Source organism: Phocoena phocoena, chromosome X, assembly GCF_963924675.1.
Source record: "Phocoena phocoena chromosome X, mPhoPho1.1, whole genome shotgun sequence".
Lineage (NCBI taxonomy): Eukaryota > Metazoa > Chordata > Mammalia > Artiodactyla > Phocoenidae > Phocoena > Phocoena phocoena.
In genome coordinates, this window is record NC_089240.1 from 53,664,215 (window position 1) to 53,692,138 (window position 27,924).

Below are 27,924 nucleotides of genomic sequence, written 5' to 3' on the forward strand. Positions count from 1 at the left end.
CCAGAGGTCTCTGAGACTGTCCTCAATTCTTTTCATTCTTTTTTGTTTATTCTGCTCTGTGATAGTTATTTCCACTATTTTATCTTTCAGGTCACTTATCCGTTCTTCTGCCTCAGTTATTCTGCTCTTTATTCCTTCTAGAGAATTTTTAATTTATTTTGTTGTTCATCATTGTGTATTTGCTCTTTAGTTTTTCTAGGTCCTTGTTATACTTTTTTTTTCTCCATTCTGTTTCGAAGGTTTTGGATCATTTTTAGTATCATTACTCTGAACTCTTTTTCAGGTAGACTGCCTTTTTTCTCTTCATTTGTTTGGTCTGATGAGTTTTTACCTTGCTCTTTCATTTGCTGTGTATTTTTCTCTCTTCTCATTTTGCTTAACTTACTGTGTTTGGGTTCTCCTTTTCACATGCTGCAGGGTTTTAGATCCAGTTATTTTTGGTGTCTGCCCCCAGTGGGTAAGTTTGGTTCAGTGGGTTGTGTAGGCTTCCTGGTTCAGGGGACTGGTGCCTGTGTTCTGGTGAATGAGGCTGGATCTTGTCTTTCTGGTGGGAAGGTTCACGTTCAGTGGTGTGTTTTCATGTGTCTGTGACCTTATTATAATTTTATTCATCCTCTCTGCTAATGGTTGGGGTTGTGTTCATGTCTTGCTAGTTGTTTTGCATAGGATGTCCAGCACTGTAGCTTGCTTGTTGTTGAGTGGAGCTGGGTCTTAGCATTGAGATGGAGATCTCTGGGAGAGTTTTTGCCATTTGATATTACATGGAGCCTGGAGGTCTCTGGTGGACCAATATCGTGAACTAAGCTCTCTCACCTCATAGGCACAGGCTTGACACCCCATCGGAGCACCAAAACCCTTTCAACCACATGGCTCAGATGAAAAGGGAGAAAAAAAGAAAGAAAGAAAAAATCAAGTAAAATAAAATTAAATTAAAAGTTATTAAAATAAAACAATTTAAGTATTAAAATAAAAGAAATTAACAAGTAATAAAGAAAGAAGAGAGCAACCAAACCAGAAAACTAATCTACGAGTGATAACAAGTGCTAAAAAATATACAGAAAAAAAAGGCCAGACAGAGCCCTAGGACAAATGGAAAAAGCAAAGCTATACAGACAAAATCACACAAGGAATCCTACGTATACACACTCACAAAAAGAGAAAAAGGAAAGAAATATATATCTATATATACAGTAAAAAAAAAAAAAAACAGGAAGAGAACAACCAAATTAATAAACAAATCTAGCAATGATAATAAACTCTAAATACTAAACTACAATAACATAAAACCAGAAACAAATTAGATGCAGAAAGCAAACCCCAAGTCTACAGTTGCTTCCAAGATCCACCACCTCAATTTTGGGATGATTCGTTGTCTATTCAGGTATTCTAGAGATTCAGAGTACATCAAGTTGTTTGTGGAGCTTTAATCCGCTAGTCCTGAGGCTGCTGGGAGAAATTTCCCTTTCTCTTCTTTGTTTGCACAGTTCCTGGGTTTCAGCTTTGGATTTGGCCCCGCCTCTTCATGTGGGTCACCTGAGGGCGTCTGTTCCTGCCCAGACTGGACGGGGTTAAGGGAGCAGCTTATTATGGGGCTCTGGCTCATTCAGGCCGTGGCTAGGGAGAGGTACAGAATGTGGGGCAAGCCCGTGGCAGCAGAGGCCAACATGACATTGCAACCACCTGAGGCATGCCATGTGTTCTTCCAGGGAAGTTGCCCCTGAATCGCGGGACCCTTGCAGTGGCGGGCTGCACAGGCTCCCAGGAGGGGAGGTGTGTTTAGTGACTTGTGCTTGCACACAGGCTTGTTGGTGGCCTCAGCAGCAGCCTTAGTGTTTCATGCCCATCTCTGGTGTCCACACTGATAGCCATGGCTCACACCCACCTCTGGAGCTCATTTAGGCGGTGCTCTGTATCCCCTCTCTTTGTGCCCCCTTAAACAATGGTCTCTTGCCTCTTAGGCAGTTTCAGACTTTTTTCCCAGACTCCCTCCCAGCTTGCTGTGGTGAAGTAACCCCCTTCAGGCTGTGTTCATGCAGCCAACCCCAGTCCTCTCCCTGGGATCTGACCTCTGAAGCCGGAGCCTCAGCTCCAAGCCCCCACCCGCCCCAGTAGGTGAGCAGACAAGCCTGGTGAGTGCTGGCCGGCACCGATTCTCTGTGCGGGAGTCTCTCCGCTTTGCCCTCTGCACACCTATTGCTGCACTCTCCTCAGTGGCTCCAAATCTTCCCCCCCACCACCACCCGCAGTATCCGCCAGTGAAGGGGCTTCCTAGTGTGTGGAAAGTTTTCCTCCTTCTCAGCTGTCTCCCAGGGGTGCATGTCCTGTCCCTATTCTTTTGTCTCTGTTTTTTATTTTTTCTTTTGCCCGACCCATGTAGGTGGGCATTTTCTTGCCTTTTGGGAAGTCTGAGGTCTTCTGCCAGCATTCAGTAGGTGTTTTGTAGGAGTTTCTCCACATGTAGATGTATTTCTGATGTATTTGTGGGGAGAAAGGTGCTCTCCATGTCTTACTCCTCCTCCATCTTGAAGGTCTCTCTACATATACTTTTCTTATGAAAAAGAAGATGGAAAAATTGATATATCTTTACAGTTACAGGTATACTTGTTTATTCATCTCTCCTAGTTGAATGTATAAGGAGCTTATCTGTATTGTTCACTGTTGAATCCTCAGTGTCTGAATTATTATTTAGCATATTGTAAATGCATATTTTATTTGGGTTGAATGAATGAATATTTATAGATATGTTGGCAGTTAAAAAGGAAAAACTGAAAGTGCCTTACATCTATTACATTCTAAATTTATACATCTGTCCCATTGGTGGTATTTCCTATGGTTCTTAAGGCTGGAGTCACAATTGGCTGTTCAGCAGCTCCTAGAAATTTTACAAATTTTGGCAAAACTCTTGTTTTTTTGACTATGTCAGTTAGTTCATTGAACCATCAGTAAGGTAGGACAGCTCAGCAAATATCTCTAAATACTTCTCAACAGTCATGATGCAAAAGTAGGAAGAATTTGCTTAATAGCATCTAAAGGGGGAATAGCATATTATTATAATAAAGATTTGAAAGTGTCCAGATTAGACTATATAAATAACCATGTGCTAAAGATGGCAAACCAATAACTATCAATACAAGTAGAATTAACGAAGTGTTTATTTTGCCATTCTTGGCAATGAAATCATTGGAAGCAAACCATTACTTGCAATGTTTCTGAGAGCCTGTATAGCTTTTTCACTGATGTGTGAATGGAGAGATGACAAGACAGCAATTAATGATGATATAGTACCTTCATCTACCACAGTCTATTCTGGTTTCCCAAAATTTATATTAGCAAGTACACCTAAGCAGATTAAAATTCAATAGTACTACAGTCAGAGAAAGGTACACATTTTTTAATCAAACCAGCTCAGATTACGTTGTCTATGGAGGGCTTTTTTCCCACACAAAGAATTTTCCAGCAACTTGGGTAGCTTGGAATTGACTTTCCAAATTATTGCTGTTTGTGTCTTTCCCAGTGTCATCAACAGAACAATTTACAAAGACCTAGTTGCTACGAATTACCTGTAGTAGAGAAGTAGCAGCATCAGGAAAAGAACTTACCTTTCTTCTTTTCAGCATCTGGTCATTTTTCTTAGCTTTTCTCTCTTTCATTATAACTTCTATACAGTACTGTCTCATTTCTGTTCTGTGTTTCCCTTTGTTTTCCAAACTGTTAAGGTGGGCAGTTAGCTAATTAGCATTCTTATTGGTGTACATGTTATTAGACAATAGGAGAAAACTAGAAGATAATTGTGGATCTGGCTCAGATTTTATGTGTAGCAGCATCTGCGTTTACAGGCTTCAAGTTAATACACCCTGGATAACTGAAAAATTATACTTTTAAATTCTAAACTATAAAGGTGTTCAGAGATTGTTTTTATGATATATAGAAAATTAATAAAAGCCTCTATCCTTTTATGGTGGGAAAACACATCTCTAGTTAAAGAGGAGCTCGTTTAAAGAAAAATAATATCTTCAAAGAGGGCAAAAGTAATTTGGACAGTATTCTGTATTCAAGTCTATGGTAGAATGATTGTAGAATTATTTTATTTTTAAATGGTAAATTAGAGGTTTAGGGAGAAGGGCTTTAGATTCAGCTAGAATTATATCCATTATTTCCTGTTCTTTCTACCATGCTTGTCCTTTTTCAAAATAATAGTAATAATGATGGTTAGTATTTATTATAAAATGATCATTATTAATGAGAGAAAATCGCATTTCCATTCTTCTTATAACTTTAACATTGAAATACACATAAAGACAAATTCATATAAACAAACTGTGGATGTTGTTTTCCCTGGCTTATAAGCAAAGTAAAACTTAAAATGAGTAGGCAAGGTATAATTAAGATTTAAGTTACTAAATGGCAGCCTAAACCTCTCAGAGAGGTTTTCCTGGTTATAAAAAGAGCTTGGTTTCTAAATTGAAGATAAAACGTAATCAATGTTAACAAAATTAGCCCCCCATCCCTGGTATTTTGGAAATAACCCATCCCTTTCTTTATTTCCTAGTGGTGTTTCACTGGATTGTCCTTATATTTGAATTTGAGGAAATGTCAGCAAGTTTCTTGCTCCATTTCGTCTAGAGCTTCTATATGCAAGCTTTTGGGAAGGTGCAAAATCTACTTTTTAAAGGCAATTTAATCTTACTATTTTACAATTCTTGTTCACAACTACTATATTTTGGGCCTTAAAACTATCCTTGCTGGGAAATAAGAACATATTTTATGAACTGATGATTTTCACTTCATGGGGGAAATCATTCTAACGATTTTTGAATGCTAGCTATAAAATCTAGATTTTTTAAAAATAGAAAATATCAAATATTTTTTAACTTTTACTTGTTGAGCAGGATCATCATTATTAGCATGCATTATCTGTCTTTTCTGGTGTCTCTCTTCTTTCATACATGTCGCTTGTCATTGTCTTCTACCCACTTATAGTTTGTTTTGTCTAATCTAGCACTTACCAGGAAAAAGGATAAAAATTTTAAGAGTTGTGTGTTAATAAAGGCTAATAAGCTTGAATGAGAGGCTTTGTAATAATATGAAGGGCTCCTTTGTATTAATAATAATAATAGTAATAATAATGATAGTTGCCATTTATTAAGCAATATTATGTTTCAGATTCATCCCCATCCCCAATAGGATACCACACTGTGTTTGATTTATTCTTTTTTATGTATGTGTTCTTGTAATTTTTGTGTATACATTTATTTTAAAATTTGTATATCTTGTATTGTACCATATTTATTCAGTGCTTACCATGCAACTAATATTTAAGACACTAGAGATACAGCAGTAAGCAAACCAAAATTATAATAATTATAGCAATCTAGATGAAAATATGTATCTCATTCTGTTTCTGCTTTTCTTACTCAGCACTGTTTTTAATATCTATCCATGTTTCCATGGCTATACCTAGTCATTTGCTTTGCCTGCTGCCTAATATTCCATACTCTGAATCTACCACATTTGATTTATTCACTCTTTCAGTGTTATACACTTAGTTTGCTTCTAATACTCCAACATCACAAAAAACTCTGCAATGAACATCCTATTGCATGCATCCCTACTATGTGAATGAGGGCTGCTATCTTGCCCAACCACCCCCCAATTCTTGTCACTATTCAGCTTTCTAATTTTTGCCAATTTGATTACTATGAAGTGATATCTCATTATTTTGATTTATATTTTTCAAATTGCTAATGCGTTTGAGCATCTTTTCATATTCTTTTAGTTTTGGTGAGTTTTCTTTTATGAAATACCTCTTTATATTTGCCAGTTATTCTATTAGAGTTCCTCACCATTTTTACTGACTTATAGGAGTTCCTTTAATAGATTATAGATTATAGTTTCTAATAGTTATCACACATGTTTGACTAATAAATGATGAAAATGACCAAGCCTTTCACTCTTGTACCATCCTACCTGATTTTGTTACAAAGCTGTGTCGTTAAGGTCACTATCTCGGGGGCTTATTAGAAGCCTTTTTTCTCTTTACTGTTGATTACAGTTACCTGAAATCTGACTTCCCAACAGGTAGACTGTATATTATACTTTTCTTTTGGCCTATTTTGAAATTCTTAACACACCTTAACAATTTATAATGAAAAACATATTTTAAAATACTTTTGGAACTTGAAAAAACTATACTAATGGTCTACTTGGAAGTGTAATAGGATTAGCCAAGAACATTTTGAAAAAGAAGAGTACTGAGGGGAGCTTCCCTTATCAGATATTAAAATGAATTTTAAAGCTAGATGACTCAAATTAATGTAGTGCTGGAATAAGAATTGACAAGCCAATCAGCAGATAGGATATTTAGCTCAGAAAAAAAACCTAGTGTATCAATTCGTCAAGCATCTATTCACTGTTTACCATGAAAACAATATTTAAGGCATTAGAGACAGAGCAATGAGCAAAATGAAATCCCTGCTGTCATGGAGCCTGTGTTCTAGTGGCATATATGCAATGAATAAATACACATTTTTCTTTGATATGTAAAATAAATATATACATACGTATATATATATTTTTCTATATGACTTAGATAATTATGTATGTATGTCACTGAATGCAAGTTTGTGTGCCCTACGCACAGTGAGGCCAATCAAACTGAAACGTTGAAGTTTGGAGCAGAGAAAGGTTTATTGTAGGGCCATGCAAGGAGAGAGGTGGCTCATGCCCCCCAAACCCTGAACTCCCTGAAGGGTTTCAGCAAAGTATTTTTAAATGCCAGGTGAGGGAGGGGTGTTGCAGGGTATGTGATCAGCTTATGGACAGTTCTCTTGTTGATGGTGAGATGACAGGGCAGTGTCACAAGGGTTAACATTATCATTCCTTAGGCTCCAGGAGGCCTAGGGACTATGTGCTCATGGTCAGCAAGTAGTTAACATCTTCCATTTTGTGGTGGTGGTGGGGGGTTACATGTGTAAAACCACTCAGGAAATGTGCATCAGATACTGTTATCTAGGTACTTTAGAGAGGAGCTAAAGCAGAGGATATGGGGGAGGGGCCTGCCTGGGGAAGGCCCCATAGAGTCCTGCTCCATTACATGTATTTAATTTGTGAAAAATTTGTTGGAAAGTACTTCACAAATCATTGGGAGAAAAGCAAAGGTTTTTTAACAAATGGAGTTAATGCAGTTAGTTATTTAGAGGAAAAAAAATGATAAACCCTCACTTCTCAAATCAAACTGGGTGGATTAGGTCATTAAATATTTATGATGAAATTATAGAAATCTATAAGAAAATATAGGTGAATTGAAACTGCATGGGAAGAGACTTTAAATTTTTTTAACATTTTATTTTATATTGGAGTATAGTTGATTAAAAATGTGTTAGTTTCAGGTGTACAGCAAAGTGATTCAGTTATACATATACATGTATCTATTCTTTTTCAAATTATTTTCCCATTTAGGTTGTTACATAATATTGAGCAGAGTTCCCTGTGCTATGCAGTAGGTACTTGTTGGTTTTCCATTTTAAATATAGCAGTGTGTACATGTCCATCCCAAACTTCCTAACTATCCCTTCCCTCCACCCTTCCCCCTGGTAACCATAAGTTTGTTCTCTAAGTCTGTGAGTCTGTTTCTGTTTTGTAAATAAGTTCAGTTGCATCATTTATTTTTATATTCAACATATAAGCAATAAAATACGATATTTCTCTTTTTCTGTTTGACTTACTTCACTCAATATGATAATCTCTACTTCCATCCATGTTGTTGCAAATGTCATTATTCCATTTTTTTAATGTCTGAGTAATATTTTATTGTATATATGTACCACATCTTCTTTACCCCAGTGTTTATTGCAGCACTGTTTACAATATCCAAGTCACAGAAGACTTTAAATTTTAAAAGCAGTAAATAAATGGTATTGATGGAGCCCAGTGGGAAGCTGAGCCTCTACACCTACCTGAGAATTAATGAGGCAGAATGAAGTGGTGTGTCAGGCTAGTTGACATCATGCTATCCTCCGCTTTGCTTTCCCTTGGTGTCAGTGGGACCCACAGGAATCTAAGCTTCTACCACTACCCAGTATCTGTAAGGAAGAATGAGGTGCCTGGAGCTGAGTCTAGTTTGCATTATGCATACCTCTGCTCCCACAGTGTCAGTGGGGTTCAGTAGGAAGCTGAACTTTCACTCCCACCATGTAGCAAGAAAGTGGTGTGAATCACTCTCAATCCCCACTCACACCCCCACCCAGAGGCAACGAGGTGGTGCATGTCAAGAAGGTGTCCTTACTTTTCCCAGGAAGGTATCAACAGGGCCAAGGAGATTGCTGAAATTCCACCTCACCTGTCTGAAGCAAGGCAGTGGGAGTCCACATTCTGCTTTTGCTGGAGTGGTGTTGGTGGCACCAGCAGGTAACTGAACATACACACCCACCCATCCCTCATAATACACATCAAACAAGGGGACTGCCTGCTAAAAAGGAAGATTAAATAGGATCTACAGTCTCATAGTATAATATCCAAATTATCCAGGATACCATGAAAAATCATTAATCATACAAAGAACCAAGAAATCACCAAATAGAATGAGAAAAGACAATCAACAAATAATGACATTGATATGAATCAAATGTTGTAAATATCTGACAAAGTTTTTAAAGCAGCCATCATAGAAAATGCTCATTAAGCAATTATAAATTCTCGTAAAACAAAAGAAAAATAGAAAATCTCAGCAAAAATTAGAAATTATAAAAAGGAACCAAATAGAAATTATAGAACTGAAAAATACAACAATAAAAAACTTTATTGGATGAAGTCAAGAGTAGAGATGATAGAGGATAGAATCAGTGAACTTGAGGAAAGATCATTAAAATTTTTTCAGTCTGAACAACAGAGGGAAACATAGACTAAATAATAAACGGAGCCTCAGAGACTTAGGAATGTAACAAAATACTTAACATTTCTATCTTCAGAGTCCCAGAACTAGAAGAGGAGATTAGGGATCAAAACTTATTCCGAAGAAATAATGTAACCAAGAATGTAAGTAGCCATCGATTGATGAATGGATACAGAAAATGCCACATATGTATTTTTAAAATCACACAACAAAATATTATTCAGCAATAAACGAAGGAAATCCTGTCATTTGTGGCAACATGGATGAACCTTGAGGGCATTATACTAAGCAAAATAAGTCAGACAGAGAAAGACAAATAGTGTATGATCTCACTTATATGCAGAACCTAAAAAAGTCAAATTCATAGAAACATAGTAGATTTGTGGTTGTCAGGGGGTGAGGGAAATGAGATATTGGTCAAAGGTTACACACTTTCAGTTATAAGATGAATAAGTTCTGGATATCTAATATTATTGTGGTAATCATTTAAATATGCATATATATCAAATCATCACAATGTATACCTTAAATTTACACAATGTTATTTGTCATTTATACCTAAATAAAGCTAGGAAGACAGAAGCTAAGAAGAAATAATAGCTGAAAACCTCCCAAATCTGTCAAAAGATATAAACCTACAGTTACAAGAAGCTAAATAAGCTTCAAATTGGATAAACTAAAAACTTATACACCAAGAAATATCAAAACTAAACTTCTGAAAACTCTTTACAAGGAAAAAATCTTGAAAAGAGTGAGAGAAAAATGACACTTTATCCATAGGGGCAAAGCAATTTCTAATGATATTTCTCACCAGAAAACATAGGCACCAGGACAAAGTGGCACAGCACTTTTCAAGTACAGAAAGAAAAGAACTGCCAACTGCAAATCCCATATCTGGCAAACATATCATTCTTGAATGAAGAAGAATTTTCAAATGAAGGAACAGTAAGAATTTGTTGCTAGCAATCCTACCCTTAAAAACGACTAAACGGGGCTTCCCTGGTGGCGCAGTAGTTGAGAGTCTGCCTGCCAATGCAGGGGACACGGGTTCATTCCCCAGTCCAGGAAGATCCCACATGCCATGGAGCAGCTAGGCCCGTGAGCCATGGCCGCTGAGCCTGTGCGTCTGGAGCCTGTGCTCCACAACGGGAGAGGCCACAACAGTGAGAGGCCCGTGTACAGCAAAAAAAAAAAAAAAAAAAAAAAGAAACGACTAAAGGAAGTTCTCTAAACAAAAAGGAAATGATAAAAAAAAAAGGAAATCATAATAAAAGAAGGCTTTGAATTTCAGAAAGGAAAGACAACAGAATGGGTAAACATAGAGCTAAATATAATAGGCTATGGTCATGAGTTTCTTAAATCATATTTGGAGATTGAAGCAAAAATCATAGCACCATTTGGTGTGATGCTCAAAATACATGGAAGAAATACTCAAGACAAATATATTTCAAAAATGGGGAGTCTAAAAGGACATAGCAGGTAGTAAAATTTTTATCTTCACTTGAAGTGGTAAAATGTTGATGAGAGTAGACTGTAATAAGTTATATATATATATATATATATATATATATATATATATATAGTAATACCTAGAGCAACCACTAAAGATACTATTCAAAGTGATATACTCTAAAACACTACAAATAAATCAAGATGGAACCTCTCTAAATGTCTGCTAAACGTCCAAATAACACACAGGAAGGAAAGAAAATTGAGGAAGAAGGACCCAAGGAAACAAACAGAAAATTGATAGTAAAATGACAAGACTTAAGTCTTAACATATCAGTAATTATCTTAAAAATATGTGAGCTAAATGCATGACTTAAAAGGCAGCTGGATTAACAGAAAATGATACAACAGTATGCTGCCAACAAGAAATTCACTTCATATACAAAAACATAGGTAGGTTGAAAGTAAAAGGGTTGGAGAAAGATATGCCATGAAAACATTAATCAAAAAATAGCAGAAATGGCTATTTTAATTTCAGATAAAGTAGACTTTGGAGCAAAGAAAATTAAACAAAGAGGGACATTACATAATAATAAAAGGATCAACACACCAGGAAGGCATAAAGATCTAAAATATATAAAGATCTCTCAAAAACCCAGTAGTTAAAAAAAATCTAATTAGAAAATGGGCAAAACACATGAACAAACATTTCACTGAAGAGGGTATACAGATATCAAAGAAGCCCTGAAAAAATGTTCAACATCATTAGTTTTTCCAACTCTGGTTCTTGCCAGTGTATATTACCTAATCCTTGCTGCTCCTTGGGGGTGTAATCTCTTTCCTTCCTTATCAGTCTCAGCATGATTTTAACCCTAATTATTAGCCTGGCAGCCAGTAGAAGAGACAGTGGGTAGGAGGGGACACCTGTCACCTTGCAATGGAGAGGTTTTTACAACATATTGCATGAAGGAAGTAATATCTCTTTTTAGAGGTTAGGTTTAGTGAGATATAATTTACATACAGAAGAATTCACCCTTCGAGGTATACAGTTCTATGACTTTTCACAAATGCATAGCCTTGTAACTACTACCAAAATGAAAATATAGAAAAGTCCCACCATCTTAAAAAATTCTCTCATTTGCCTTTGGACTCAACTCTTTACTACCATCCTAGCTTCTAGCAGCCACTAATCTGTTTTTTCTCCGTATAATTTTGCATTTTGATAACGTCATATAAAGGAAATCGTATAGTATTCAGCCTTAGACTTTGACTTTTTTTCACTTTCCAAAATCCACTTGAAATTTATCCATGCCATAGAGTGTAACAGTAGTTCTTTTGATGGCTGAGTAGTATTCCATTGTATGGATGCACTACATTTTGTTTATCCATTCACCACTTGAAGGATATACGGGTTATTTCTAGATTTTGTTGATTATGAATAAAGTTACTATAAAAAATCCGTGTACAGATTTTTATGTGAAAATAGTTTATATTTCTCTCTTATATTTACATACTTAGGAGTGTGATTGCTGGGTCATAGGGTAAGTGTATGTTTACTTTGCAAGAAACTGCTGTTGTTTCCTAGCATTTGGCACTCCACTAGTAATGTATGAGACTTCCAGTTATTCCACATTCCTACCAGCATTTGAACTTGTTGGTTTGTTTGATTTAGTCATTCTAATAGGTATTTAATGGTATCTCAGTGTGATTTACCTTTTCCATATTAACATTGTAACCTTTATTGAGACCTTACTGTGTATCAGACACAACTTCAGTATTTTACACATCTTATGTAATCCTTTGTGAAATAAAAAATATACCAGACAATTAAGGAAATGATTTTTTATTCAGGCTTTTGCAATAGGGATAACATTTATTAATGAGGACTGTCTCAAAGAAAAGGAAGGGGGCCCTCGGTTTTAAAAAAAACAGTTAAGCAAGGGAGTCATAGCCATTGAAGAGGATGAAGAGAGCCTTATTTTGGATATGTTAAGAGCAGAGAGGTCCTTTCCTGGTTAGGTTATCCCTTTCTCACAACATAAAAGGATTTTTCCTTTGGTAACAGGGCTCAGATAAAGTACGACATTGTCACCTCTCACATGACTTGTATGAAGTGTATGCTGTTACCATCTCCATCTTAAGGATAAGGAAAGTGAAGCTTAGGCAAGTTAAGTAACTTTCCAAAGATTACTCAGTTAATTAATGACCAAGAATCTGTGTTAGACAGAATGCTTTTCTACAAAAAAGGCTATATTTATATCCCCTGAACGTTATACAGTGCCTGGAATATAAGAGGAGCCCAATAAATGTTAGTTCAATGAATACATGAATGTCAGGCAGTACTGATGTACTGCTAACAGTCAGTTTTAAATATATACCAGGAGATATCAGACCTCCTTCTTAGGCATGTTGACTGGTTTTTGGTATTCCTTTATAGCAAAAAGTACCCAAAGTTATAAGAAAAAAAATAGTTCTAATATGTGACAAAGGGCTCTGTGTTCTTGACAGATATTGGTCTGTAGGTTTTTTTCCTTCTTTTAATATCTTTGACTTTGGTGTGATGATAATGCAAGCCTGACAGAATGAGTTGGGAACTATACCCTTCTCTTCAATTTCATGAGAGTTTGTATAGATTTGATTATATTTATTCCTTAATTGTTTGGTAGAATTTACCACTGAAGCCATCTGGGCTTGTGGTTTTAATTTGCAGTTCCCAACGGACTAATGATTTTGAGCATTTTTTCATGTCTTATTTATTATCCTCATATCTTCTTTGGTAAAGTGTCTGTTCAAAACTTTTTTCCTGTTTTGTATTAGGTTGTTTTCATATTATTGAGTTTTTTTTTTTTAAACAACTTTATTGGGGTATAATAGCTTTGCAATGGTGTGTTAGTTTCTGCTTTATAACAAAGTGAATCAGCTATACATATACATATGTTCCCATATGTCTTCCCTCTTGCGTCTCCCTCCCTCCCACTCTCCCCATCCCACCCTTCCAGGCTGTCACAAAGCACCGAGCTAATATCCCTGTGCCTTGCGGCTGCTTCCCCCCAGCTATCTACCTTACTACGTTTGTTAGTGTGTATATGTCCATGACTCTCTCTCGCCCTGTCAAAACTCACCCTTCCCCCTCCCCATATCCTCAAGTCCGTTCTCCAGTAGGTCTGCGTCTTTATTCCTGTCTTACCCCTAGGTTCTTCATGACATTTTTTCCCTTAAATTCCATATATATGTGTTAGCATACGGTATTTGTCTTTTTCTTTCTGACTTACTTCACTCTGTATGACAGACTCTAAGTCTATCCATCTCATTACAAATAGCTCAATTTCATTTCTTTTTAAGGCTGAGTAATATTCCATTGTGTATATGTGCCACATCTTCTTTATCCATTCATCCGATGATGGGCGCTTAGGTTGTTTCCATCTCTGGGCTATTGTAAATAGAGCTGCAATGAACATTTTGGTACATGACTCTTTTTGAATTTTGGTTTTCTCAGGGTATATGCCCAGTAGTGGGATTGCTGGGTCATATGGTAATTCTATTTGTAGCATTTTAAGGAACCTCCATACTCTTCTCCATAGTGGCTGAACCAATTCACATTCCCACCAGCAGTGCTGTGGGATTGCTGTGGCTAAAACTTCCAATACTATGTTGAATAAGAGTGGTGAGAGTGGGCAACCTTGTCTTGTTCCTGATCTTAGTGGAAATGCTTTCAGTTTTTCACCATTGAGGATGATGTTTGCTGTGGGCTTGTCATATATGGCCTTTATTATGTTGAGGAAAGTTCCCTCTATGCCTACTTTCTGGAGGGTTTTTATCATAAATGGGTGTTGAATTTTGTCGAAAGCTTTCTCTGCATCTATTGAGATGATCATATGGTTTTTCTCCTTCAATTTGTTAATATGGTTTATCACATTGATAGATTTGCATATATTGAAGAATCCTTGCATTCCTGGAATAAACCCCACTTGATCATGGTGTATGATCCTTTTAATGTGCTGTTGGATTCTGTTTGCTAGTATTTTGTTGAGGATTTTTGCATCTATGTTCATCAGTGATATTGGCCTGTAGTTTTCTTTCTTTGTGACATCCTTGTCTGGTTTTGGTATCAAGGTGATGGTGGCTTCGTAGAAGGAATTTGGGAGTGTTCCTCCCTCTGCTATATTTTGGAAGAGTTCGAGAAGGATAGGTGTTAGCTCTTCTCTAAACGTTTGATAGAATTCACCTGTGAAGCCATCTGGTCCTGGGCTTTTGTTTGTTGGAAGGTTTTTAATCACAGTTTCAATTTCAGTGCTTGTGATTGGTCTGTTCATATTTTCTATTTCTTCCTGATTCAGTCTTGGCAGGTTCTGCATTTCTAAGAATTTGTCCATTTCTTCCAGATTGTCCATTTTATTGGCATAGAGTTGCTTGTAGTAATCTCTCATTATTTTTTTTTTTCCTGCAGTGTCAGTTTTTACTTCTTTTTCATTTCTAATTCTATTGATTTGAGTCTTCTCCCTTTTTTTCTTGATGAGTCTGGCTAGTGGTTTATCTATTTTATTTATCTGCTCAAAGAACCAGCTTTTAGTTTTATTGATCTTTGCTATCGTTTCCTTCATTACTTTATCATTTATTTCTGATCTGATTTTTATGATTTCTTTCCTTCTGCTAGCCTTGGGGTTTTTTTGTTCTTCTTTCTCTAATTGCTTGAGGTGCAAGGTTAGGTTGTTTATTCGAGATGTTTCCTGCTTCTTAAGGTGGGCTTGTATTGCTATAAACTTCCCCCTTAGAACTGCTTTTGCTGCATCCCATAGGTTTTGGGTCGTTGTGTCTCCATTGTCATTTGTTTCTAGGTATTTTTTTATTTCCTCTTTGATTTCTTCAGTGATCACTTCATTATTAAGTAGTGTATTGTTTAGCCTCCATGTGTTTGTATTTTTTACAGATCTTTTCCTGTAATTGATATCTAGTCTCATGGCATTGTGGTCAGAAAAGATACTTGATACAATTTCAGTTTTCTTAAATTTACCAAGGCTTGATTTGTGACCCAAGATATGATCTATCCTGGAGAATGTTCCATGAGCACTTGAGAAAAATGTGTATTCTGTTGTTTTTGGATGGAGTGTCCTATAAATATCAATTAAGTCCATCTTGTTTAATGTATCATTTAAAGCTTGTGTTTCCTTATTTATTTTCATTTTGGATGATCTGTCCATGGGTGAAAGTGGGGTGTTAAAGTCCCCTACTATGAATGTGTTACTGTTGATCTCCCCTTTTATGGCTGTTAGTGTTTGCCTTATGTATTGAGGTGCTCCTATGTTAGGTGCATAAATATTTACAATTGTTATATCTTCTTCTTGGATCGATCCCTTGATCATTATGTAGTGTCCTTCTTTGTCCCTTTGAATAGTCCTTATTTTAAAGTCTATTTTGTCTGATATGAGAATTGCTACTCCAGCTTTCTTTTGGTTTCCATTTGCATGGAATATCTTTTTCCATCCCCTTACTTTCAGTCTGTATGTGTCTCTAGGTCTGAATGGGTCTCTTGTAGACAGTACATATAAGGGTCTTGTTTTTGTATCCATTCAGCCAATCTGTGTCTTTTGGTGGGAGCATTTAGTCCATTTACATTTAAGGTAATTATCGATATGTATGTTCCTATTCCCATTTTCTATATTGTTTTGGGTTCGCTACTATAGGTCGTTTCCTTCTCTTGTGTTTCTTGTCTGGAAAAGTTCCTTTAGCATTTGTTGTAAAGCTGGTTTGGTGGTGCTGAACTCTCTCAGCTTTTGCTTGTCTGTAAAGGTTTTAATTTCTCCATCAAATGTGAATGAGATCCTTGCTGGGTAGAGTAGTCTTGGTTGCAGGCTTTTCTCCTTCATCACTTTCAGTATGTCCTGCCACTCCCTTCTGGCTTGTAGGGTTTCTGCTGAGAGATCAGCTGTTAACCTTATGGGGATTCCCTTGTGTGTTATTTGTTGTTTTTCCCTTGCTGCTTTTAATATGCTTTCTTTGTATTTAATTTTTGACAGTTTGATTAATATGTGTCTTCGCGTATTTCTCCTTGTATTTATCCTGTATGGGACTCTCTGTGCTTCCTGGACTTGATTAACTATTTCCTTTCCCATATTAGGGAAGTTTTCCACTATAATCTCTTCAAATATTTTCTCAGTCCCTTTCTTTTTTTCTTCTTCTTCTGGAATCCCTATAATTCGAATGTTGGTGCGTTTAATGTTGTCCCAGAGGTCTCTGAGACTGTCCTCAGTTCTTTTCATTCTTTTTTCTTTATTCTGCTCTGCAGTAGTTATTTCCACTACTTTATCTTCCAGGTCACTTATCCGTTCTTCTGCCTCAGTTATTCTGCTATTGATCCTATCTAGAGTACTTTTAATTTCATTTATTGCATTTTTCATCGTTGCTTGTTTCATCTTTAGTTCTTGTAGGTCCTTGTTAACTGTTTCTTGCATTTTGTCCATTCTACTTCCAAGATTTCGGATCATCCTTACTATCATTATTCTGAATTCTTTTTCAGGTAGATTGCCTATTTCCTCTTCATTTGTTAGGTCTGGTGGGTTTTTATCTTGCTCCTTCATCTGCTGTGTGTTTTTCTGTCTTCTCATTTTGCTTATCTTACTGTGTTTGGGGTCTCCTTTTTGCAGGCTGCACGTTCGTAGTTCCCGTTGTTTTTGATGTCTGTCTCCAGAGGCTAAGGTTGTTTCAGTGGGCTGTGTAGGCTTCCTGGTGGAGGGGACCAGTGCCTGTGTTGTGCTGGATGAGGCTGGATCTTGTCTCTCTAGTGGGCAGGTTCACGTCTGGTGGTGTGTTTTGGGGTGTCTGTGGCCTTATTATGATTTTAGGCAGCCTCTCTGCTAATGGGTGGGGTTGTGTTCCTGTTTTGCTAGTTGTTTGGCATAGGTTGTCCAGCACTGTGGCTTGCTGGTTGTTGAGTGAAGCTGGGTGCTGGTGTTAAGATGGAGGTCTCTGGGAGATTTCCACCGTTTAATATTATGTGGAGCTGGGAGGTCTCTTGTTGACCAGTGTCCTGAAGTTGGCTCTCCTACCTCAGAGGCAGAGCCATGACTCCTGGGCTGGAGCACCAAGAGCCTTTCATCCACACGGCTCAGAATAAAAGGGAGAAAAAGTAGAGAGAATTAGTAGAAATATGAGGAAAGAAAGAGGGAAAGGAGGAAAGGAAGGAAGGAGGAAAGAAGCAAAGAAGGAAAGAAAGGAGGGAGGGAGGGAGGAAGGAAGGAAGGAAGGAGGGAAAGAAGGAAAAAAGACAGAAAGAAAGAAGATACAGTAAAAATAAAATAAAGTATAATATAGTTATTGAATTAAAAACTATTTAGAAAAAAAAGAAAAAGGGACGGATAGAACCTTAGGACAAATGTTGGAAGCAAAGCTATACAGAGAAAATCTTACACAGAAGCATACACATACACCTTCACAAAAAGAGGTAAAGGGGGAAAAATCATAAATCTTGCTCTCAGAGACCACCTCCTCAATTTGGGGTGATTCGTTGTCTAAAGGAGGGAAGGAAGGAAAGAAAGAAAGAACGAAGGTAAAGTATAATAAAGTTATTACAATTAAACTTAATTATTAAGAAAAAGAATTTTTTTTAAAAAATCATGGACGGATAGAGCCCTAGGACAAATGGTGGAAGCAAGAGTATACAGACAAGATCTCACACAGAAGCATACTCGTACACATTCACAAAAAGAGGAAAAGGGGAAAAAAATCATAGACCTCGCTCCTAAATTCCACCTCTTCAATTTGGGATCATTCCTTTTCTATTCAGGTATTCCACAGATGCAGGGTATATCAAGTTGATTGTGGAGCTTTAATCCGCTGCTTCTGTGGCTGCTGGGAGAGATTTCCCTTTCTCTTCTTTGTTCTCACAGCTCACAGGAGCTCAGCTTTGGATTTGGCCCTGCCTCTGCGTGTAGGTCGCTGGAGGGCGTCTGTTTTTTCGCTCAGACAGGACGGGGTTAAAGGAGCCGCTGATTCGGGGGCTCCGGCTCACTCAGGCTGGGGGTTGGGGGATGGGGGAAGGAGGGGCACTGCGTGCGGGGCGGGCCTGCGGCAGCAGAGGCGGCGTGACGTTGCGGCAGAGGCCGGCGTGACGTTGCACCAGCCTGAGGCCCGCCGTGCGTTGTCCCAGGGAAGTTGTCCCTGGATCCCGGGAACCTGGCAGTGGTGGGCTGCACAGGCTCCGCGGAAGAGGGGTGTGGAGAGTGACCTGTGCTCGCACACAGGCCCCTTGGTGGCGGCAGCAGCAGCCTTAGCGTCTCCCGCCCGTCTCTGGGGTTTGCGCTTTCAGCCGCGGCTCGCGCCCGTCTCTGGCGTTCGTGCTTTTAGCCGCGGCTCGCGCCCGTCTCTGGGGTTCGCGCTTTTAGCCGTGGCTCGCGCCCGTCTCTGGGGTTCGCGCTTTTAACCCGGCTCGCGCCCGTCTCTGGAGATCCTTTAAGCAGCGCTCTTAAACCCCTCTCCTCGCGCACCAGGAAACAAAGAGGGAAGAAAAAGTCTCTTGCCTCTTCGGCAGGTGCAGGCTTTTCCCCGAACTCCCTCCCGGCTAGTCGTGGTGCACTAACCCCTTCAGGCTATGTTCAAGCCGCCAACCCCAGTCCTCTCCCTGCGCTCCGACTGAAACTGAAACCCGAGCCTCAGCTCGCAGCCCCGCTCGCCCCGGCGGGTGAGCAGACCAGCCTCTCGGGTTGGTGAGTGCTAGTCGGCACCGATCGTCTGTGCAGGAATTTCCCCACTTTGCCCTCTGCACCCGTCGCTGTGCACTACTCCGCGGTCCCGAAACTCCCCCCGCCGCCTCCCGCAGTCTCCGCCCGCAGAGGGGCTTCCTAGTGTGTGGAAACTTTTCCTCCTTCACAGCTCCCTCCCACTGGTGCAGGTGCCGTCCTTATTCTTTTGTCTCTGTTTTTTTCTTTTTTTCTTTTGCCCTACCCAGGTACGTGGGGAATTTCTTGCCTTTTGGGAGGTCTGAGGTCTTCTGCCAGCCTTCAGTAGGAGTTCTGTAGGAGTTGTTCCACGTGTGGATGTATTTCTGGTGTATCCGTGGGGAGGAAGGCGATCTCCGCGTCTTACTCTTCCGCCATCTTCCGCCCACCTCCCATATTATTGAGTTTTTAAAAGTGCTTTATATATTGTGGATACGAGTTGTGTAGAAAAGTATTAACATAGCAGACCTCAGACTGATAACCTTAAAAAAAAAAGCCTGCTTGTAAATTTGTCCATTTGCGAGCATCTGGGAACTTGGATTTTGGGAGGGTTCCCATCATCCCCTTATAAGAATGGCTCATAGTGTCTAAACTGTTTACAGAAATAATGCTGAACATCTGTTTACCTTCTGGAAGTCTGGAATTATGGTACATGCTAGGCAGAGAATGCCTATGTGACCAGCTCCTCTCCACTCCCGACCCACAAAAAATCAAAATGGGCACCAAGTCTTAAATGGGCTTGCCTGGTAGACAACATTTCACATGTCTTTTCACAGCTTGTTGCTGAATAATTAAATGTTACTTCACCGAGAGAGAACTTTTGGAAGCTTGCACCTGGTTTCCGGACTCGCACCTGGTTTCCTCTAGACTTTGCCTCACATGCCTTTTTCTTGGCTGATTTTTCTGTTTATTATTTCATTGAGATAAGTAAAAACTGTGAGCACAACTACATGATGAATACTATGAGTCCTCCTCATGAATCATTGGATCCCTGGGTGTTTGGGGGGACCACTGACACATAAGTTCTTTGTCAAATATTTTCTTCCAGTCTTTGGCTTATCTTATTTAATTTTATAGTGTCTTTCAAAGAGCAAAATATTTTGGTGGAGTCCAATTTATCAATTTAAAAATTTTATGGTTTATACTTTTGGTGTTGTATTTAAGATATTTTTCCTTTATCCAAGGTCACTAAGAGTTTTTGCCTATGTTTTCTTCCAGAAGTTTTAGACTTTGGGGTTTTATATTTAGGTATGACTCATTTTGAGTTAATTTCTCTATATGGTATGAGGTAAGAGTTGAGGTTCATTTTTTGAATGTATATGTCCAATTTTTTCAGCACTTTTTGTTCAAAATAAAATTTTCTTCATTGAATTGAGTTTATACTGCTGTGGAAAAACAACTGACCATATATGTATGGGTCTGTTTCTGTACTCTATTTTGTTCCATTATTCTATGTGTCTATCCTTTTAACAATACTGCATTGTCTTGATTACTGTAGCTTTATATTAAGTTTTGAAATCAGGTAGTGTGAGTTCTCCAAGTTTCCTAGTCTTTATTATTTTTTATTATTAGCTTTTTTCCTTTTACATATTCATTTTAGAATGTGCTTGTGGGTTTCTGTAAACCATGCTGCTGGAATTTTGATTGGGATTAATAAACCTACAAATAATTTTGGAGAAAATTCACATCTTAACAATATTGAGGCTTTCAATCCATGAAAATGATATATTTCTCCATTTATTTAGCCCTCCTTTAAGTTCTTTGATCAGTGTTCTGTAATTTTTAGTGTACAGACCTTGTATGTATTGTGTTAGATTTGTAACTAAGTATTTCACGAATTTTGGAGCTACTGTAAATGGTGCTGTCTTGTTTGTATCTGATTTCCCAATGGTTCATTGCTAGTGTGTATAAATATAAAAATATTTTTGGTTTTTATATATTGATCTTATATCCTGTGACCTTAATAAAACTGTTTATTAGTTCTAGTACTGTTTTTGTAGATTATTTGGAATTTTCTAAGCTGAGGATAAAGTTTTATTTCTTCCTTTCCAATCCATATACCTTTTATTTATGTTTCTTGTCTTACTGGATATGTTAGGATCGCCAGTGTGATGCAGGATAGATGTAGTGAGCATGGGCTGATTCATATGCTTGTTTCCAACCTAGGTACAATTGACAAGCAATAAACTGTATGTTTAAAGTGTGCAGTTTAATATGTTTCGACATGCATACACCTATGGAGCCATCACCACTATTAAGTGTCAAGAAAAGGGCAATGCCTATTGATTCAACTGGTAAAGATACAGTGAGCCACTTTTAGATTCAGTTGATTACTTTATATGTACAGTGCAAAGAGTATACAAACATGCTAGCTCCCCATGGTCTTTGTCTACACACTAAAAAGTATGATAGCAAAGTGAAAGGGGACAGATGACTGTAATGAGAGTTGTAGGATACCCCATTGCTGAGGAGCCAATTTTAGACTATAACTATCCTGTTTTATAGTCTGTAGCCTTATTCTCAGGGGAGTAGAGCAAAAGCCCCATACCTCACTGGAACAAAGGAGGTGATGAGAAACTCTCATAGCAGCCTTCCAGGGAAGGTAGGGGGGCATCTGAGAGATGACATTGGAGAAGTTCCTCTAAGGCTTTCCATCTTCTTGTGTTCCAGGAGGGTCACAAGGTATTTTCAAAGACACAGAATAACTGTTCAAGCCTTTACTTGCATGGCTTATGTGGACATATGGAAGTTTGATGCTATGACAGAGCTGTTACCCTATTATATATATATATATATATATATATATATATATATATATATATACACACACACATATGAAAACATAATCACTATCAAGATAATGAGTATATCACTCCATAAATTTCCTTATGCCCATTTTATAATCCTTGCCTTACACCCCACCCTGTGCACAACCCCCCTCATCACCACCACATACAGTCCTTAAGCAACCACTCATCTGATTATGGTTACTGTAGATTAGTTTGCACTTTCTAAAGTTTTATATAAACAAAATCACCATTTGTAACTTTTGGAGTCTGACTTCTTTCACATTGCCTAATACATTTTAAATTCATCCATGTCATAGATTGTAACAGTAGTTCATTCTTTTATTTTTATTGCTGAGCAGTATTCTATTATATGGATATGTTACAATTTGTGTATCCATTCATCTATTGATGGGCATTTGGCAGTTTCCAGTTTTTGACTGTTATAAATAAAACATTTGTGAACCTTAATACACAGGTCTTTATATGAACATTTCTTTTCTTTCCCTTGGATATACCCCTAGAAGTGGAGTGGTTGGATCATACTGTAATTGTATGTTTAAGTTTAAAAGAAATTGTCACACTGTTTGCCAAAGTGGTTGTACCATTTTATATTTCCACCAATAGTGTAAAAGAGTTATTCTGCATCCTCACCAACATTTGGTATGGTCAATCTTTTTTAATTTTAGCCAGTGTAATATGCTGTGGTATCTCATTGTGGTTTTAATTTGCATTTCCCCAATGACTAGTGATGCTGAACATGTTTTCACATGGTGCTATGAACTGAATGTTTGTGTTCCCCCCAAATTAATATGTTGAAGGGCTAATCGTCAATGTAATGGTGTATGGGACTTCTGAGACATAATTAGTTCATGACAATGGAGGTTTTATAATGGTATTAGTGCCTTTATAAGAAGAGACATGAGAAAGCACCCTTGTGCTTGCACTCTCGCACTTTCTCTTCACTCCTTTCCCTTTCCCTTTCTCTTTCTCTCTGTCTCTCTCTCTTGGCCATGTGAAGACACAATGAGAAGGAAGCTGTCTACAAGCTAAGAAGCAGGCCTTTACCAGATACAAGATCTTCTGGTGCCTTGATCTTGGGCTTTCCAGCCTCTAGAACTGTGAGAAATAAATTTATGTTGTATAAACTACCCAATCTACAGTATTCAGTTATAGCAGCCTGATCTAAGAAATTGGTACCAAGAAGCAGGATGCTACTATAACAAATGCCTAAAAGTATGGAAGCTACTTTGGAACTAAGTAATTGGTAGAGATTGTAAAAGTTTTGAGGTGCATGCTAGAAAAAGACAGTATTGCCACAAAGGGAATAATGACAGCAATTCTGGTGAGAGCTCAGAAAGAAAAGAAGAGAGAAAGCTTCCATCTTCTTAGAGAATACATGAATAATAATGTAGAGAATGTTGTTTAAAAAAATGTGGTCACTAAAGGCCATTCTGATGAGGTTTCAGATAGAAATGAGGAACATGTTATTGGACAAGGGAGAAAAGGCAGTCCTTGTTATAAAGAGGCAACAAACTTGGCTGAATTTTGTTCATGTTCTAGTGTTTTGTGGAAGTAGAATTTGTGAATGATAAAATTAGATATTTAGCTGAGGAGATTTCTAAGCGAAGTGTTGAAGGGGCAGCTTGGTTTTCTCTGACTGCTTATAGTAAACTGTAAGAAGAGAGAAATAAATTGAAGAAGGAATTGTTAAGGAAAATGGAACCAGAAATTAAAGATTTGGAAAATCCTCAGCCTGTCCATATTACCAAAAATTAAAGAAATCATGTTCTGAAGAGTGGGTGGGGCCAACATATCATCTGTTAAAGAGATTAATATGGGTAAGAACCAGAGACCTAAACAGTCACCCCACTCAGGAACACTGGCATTTTGAAAAGGGACAGAGACAGGATGAAATGAAGGAAGGTTGTCAGATTCCTTAGACTGTACCTTACTGGACCATAGAGCTATTCAGCTGTGAACAGGCACTGTTCTTCAAGATGAGGGAAGAATGACCCTGAAGGTGATTCAGAGATCACCAGGGCTATTGCTGTGTTTTCAGTGGGCCAGATGACCTCCAACGGAAGCCATGAGAGGGAGACCCCATCCAGCAGAGCTCTAGGGACATGACCCTTGCCCGGCAGGATCGAGACATGTGACATGATATTGGTGGCACCCAGGGATTGAAATTGCTGCCCCACTGGGCCTGAAGGGCAGAGCATTGAGCTAAAGAAAAATATTCTCATTCCTTAAGATCTAATGGTATTTGCCCTGTTAGGTTTTAGACTTGCTTAGAATCTGTCACCTGTTCCTTCTTTCCTGTGTCTCTCTTTTGAAATATGAATGTCTACCCAAGCCTGTCCCACCATTGTATTTTGGAAGCACATAGCATGTTTGGTTTCACAGGGTCACAGCTGGAGAGGAATTTTGTCTTAGGATGAATCATGCCTCGAGCCTCATCCATATCTGATTTATATGAGACTTTGATCTTTAGACTTTATAACTAATGCTGGAACCAGTTAAGACTTTTACCACTGTTGAGATGGAATGAATGTATTTTTCATATGAGAAGTACATGAATTTGGGGGAGCCCAGGGGGGTATGCTATGCATGAGTGATTGTGTTCCCTAAAACTTCATATGTTGAAGCCCTAATTCCCAATATGATAGTATTTGTGGGTGAGAACTTCAGGAAGTAATTAGTTCATGAAGGTGGAACCCTCATGAACGGAACTAGTACCCTTATAAGAAGAGACACAAGAGATGATCTCTGTCTGTCATCCATGTGAGGATACAGTGAGAAGGCAGCTGTCTACAAGCCAGGAAGCAGGCCCTTTCCAGACACAGGATTTTCTGCCACCTTGATCTTGGACTTTCCATCCTCCTGAACTGTGAGAAATAAATGTTTGTTGTTTAAGCTACCTAGTCCATGATATTTTTGTTATAGTAGCTTGAACTGACTAAGACATGTGCCTACTTGTCGTCTCTAACTCTTCTTTGCTGAAGAGTCTATTCAACTCTTTTGACCATTAGAAAAAAAATTAAGCTATTTGTTTTCTAACTGTTGAGTGTTGCAAGTTCTTTATGTATTTTGGATGAAGTCCTTTATCAGATAGATGCTTTGCAAGTATTTTCTCCAGGTTTGTTGCCTATTTTTTGAAGAGCAGAAATTTTAAATTTTGATGAAGTACAATCAATTTTTTTTATGGATTGTGCTTTTTGTGTTGTATCTGACAAGGACTCCCTCCTTTATCAAACTGGCTCCTTTGAGCCTTCTTCTTGACTAGGGTTCACCTTTAGCCTGTCAAGCCCTTCTTCTTGACTAGGGTTCACCTTTAGCCTGTCAAGCCCAACTTTAGAAAGATTCTTGCTGTATTAGTTTGCTAGGGCTGACTTAACAGCATCACATACTGCCTGACTTAAACAAGAGAAATTAATTTTCTCACAGTCTTGGAGCCTAGAAGTTTGAGATTAAGATGTTAGTAGGGTTGGTTTCTTCTGAGGTCCTTCTCTTTGGCTTATAGATGACCATATTCTCCCTGTGTCTTCACATGGCCTTCCCTCTGTATCCTAATATTCTCTTATTATAAAGACATCCGTCATATTGAGTTAAGGCATACCCTAATGATCTCATTCTATCTTAATTACCTCTTTAAAGACCCTATCTCCAAAAATAGTCACATTGTGAGGTAGTAGGATTTGGAACTTCAACATATGAGTATTGTGTGGACACAATTCAGCTTGTTAGACATGCTAAGCCAGTTTATGGAACCTACTTCACCCTTTATACCTAATCATGTTCTTCTTTCTCCAGACCCTTGATACCTAACCAAATTTCTCTTAGTAATTCTCGCACTCTGCCTGTTGGTTATAAATCTTCAGCTGCCTTCTTATATTCATAGTTGAGTCCAATCACTATTATTGCAGTAGTCTTTCCCCTATTACAATAGTCCTGAATAAAGTCATTAACAAGTGTCAGAATAATTTCTCTTTATCCATTCTGATGCCATAACTAGGATAGGATAGAATTCATCACTGGATCCCTGGACCTCTCACCCAGAACCCTAAGTGTACACTTTTGAAGCCTTTGTCTTCACTCCTGACTGAATGGGGATCCATTGGTGTGTTTGACTACTGATCCAGTGCTCCAGATGACAGTCCATTGAAGCACATTAAGGACATATTTTGATCCTTAGGATTCTGTATATACTCCTGAGGCTGGGGTAAAGTCCTGGACTTCTTTGTTTGAAATGTGCCGTTGGTGTATAATAGGGGAAATTCCAATCCAGATCTCACTTAGTTGAACTTTAATTCTTTGTATTTAGAATACTTCTTCTTTATAGAGATCTCATTTGTATTTTCTTTCCTTGTTGCTGTTACTTTGGCACCTCCATTCTCCATGGGAAAAGCTCACTTTTCTGGTTCTGCTCATCTGAAGATGCCTGCTTCTTCTTCTGTTTTGAGGGAGAATCATCTTCGATACGCATCTTCTTTGCTCTTTTCAAATGGGGTTTTATTCCTTGGTACCTGAGCAAGAAATCCCTGGCTCCTTTGTGAGGACTCTTTTTTCTTTTCTTTTTTTTTGTGGACTCTTTTTCTTGTTTTTTTCAGAGACATTCTTTTGGCTTCTTAAGGGAAATTTCATAGAAGAAACCGTTGGGTTTCAAGACAGGATTGCATGTGAAAATGATTTTTTTTGTACCTGCCTTCTTTCTCTACTTGATCAGGCTCTTCCCACTGATAACTTTTAGTCTACTGTGAACCCCCTCCTCAGTTCCAGCTGACTATATGCTTAAGAATTATTTGGAATTTCAGTGGCCTCTTCAGGAAAATTTAGATCTTCCCAAACTGGCTGATTTAGGATCTCTGCCTTTCCATTACCTCTGATTCTCATTCCTCCTTTTACCATCTTTGATCTTCCCTTCAGGTCCCTTGTATTTTTTGATATGTTCTTCAAAACCTGTACCTCCCCATCCCTCACTCCTAAGCTTTAGGCTCATTACCCCATCATGTGTTCTCAAGGGACTCAGGGACCCCAAAAGCAACCACCTGAAGGTTAAAGGCTATTTATAAATAAACTGGATATTTTATCCACTCATATGAGCTTAGGAGAAACCCAGACAGACACCTGGTATCTCTTAGTCCCTCACCCAAAATTAGCCTACAGCTTCCATAAGATTATATTCAGGCCAAAATAAAATCTTAATAGGCTCCTCCACATATATTGGTGGAAAGCTTTAACCTTCATATTGAGCAGGTAACCTTAACTTCTTCTAGCTGCCAAAAACACAATTTGGAGAAAAATAGAAAATGGGGAAAAGATGAGAGCCAACGCTTTTATATAAACCAGTGAGTTTATATTATTGTGTTTATACCTGACTCACGGCTAAAATTTTAGAAGGAAAGCTGTGAGACCTCTATATGTGTCTATGTCTTTATGTATGTGTGTATGTATGCATGTATGTCATGTATATGTGATACTTTCCTACCTCTAAATTGTATGACCAAATTAATTCATAATTTTTTAAGGAAGCTTTATTTTAATTGGCTTACAGGTAAATAAGTGCTCATATAAAGTAAGTATTCCAAAAAATCACAAAAATTTAAAAAAAACCTGAATGTCTAATAATTCAAATATGAAAAATGTATTTTTATAAAAACTAACCCCAATGTTGTAAAAATTCAATTTCATATAATTAGCATAAATCTATAACAAATAAGACAGTATAATATTGTTGGTTTTATAAAAACAGCTAAGTCTTTAGAGTTTCCAGCGTTACATACAATATGAACATACATATATATATATATATATATATATATATATATATATATATATAACATCTTTATTGGAGTAAAATTGCTTTACAATGGTGTATTAGTTTCTCTTTTATAAGAAAGTGAATCAGTTATACATATACATATGTTCCCATATCTCTTCCCTCTTGTGTCTCCCTCTCTCCCACCCTCCCTATCCCATCCCTCTAGGTGGTCACAAAGCACCCAGCTGATCTCCCTATGCTATACGGCTGATTCCCACTAGCTATCTATTTTAAGTTTGGTAGTATATATATGTCCAAACCACTCTC

The 27,924-nt window shown here is 37.9% G+C and overlaps 1 pseudogene; it reads right to left on the reverse strand.

Annotated features, from left to right (window-relative positions):
- LOC136142121 (importin subunit alpha-4-like) overlaps positions 1–19,428 on the reverse strand; it is a 79,870-nt pseudogene extending 60,442 nt beyond the window's left edge.
- Between the last annotated feature and the right edge of the window lie 8,496 nt (positions 19,429–27,924).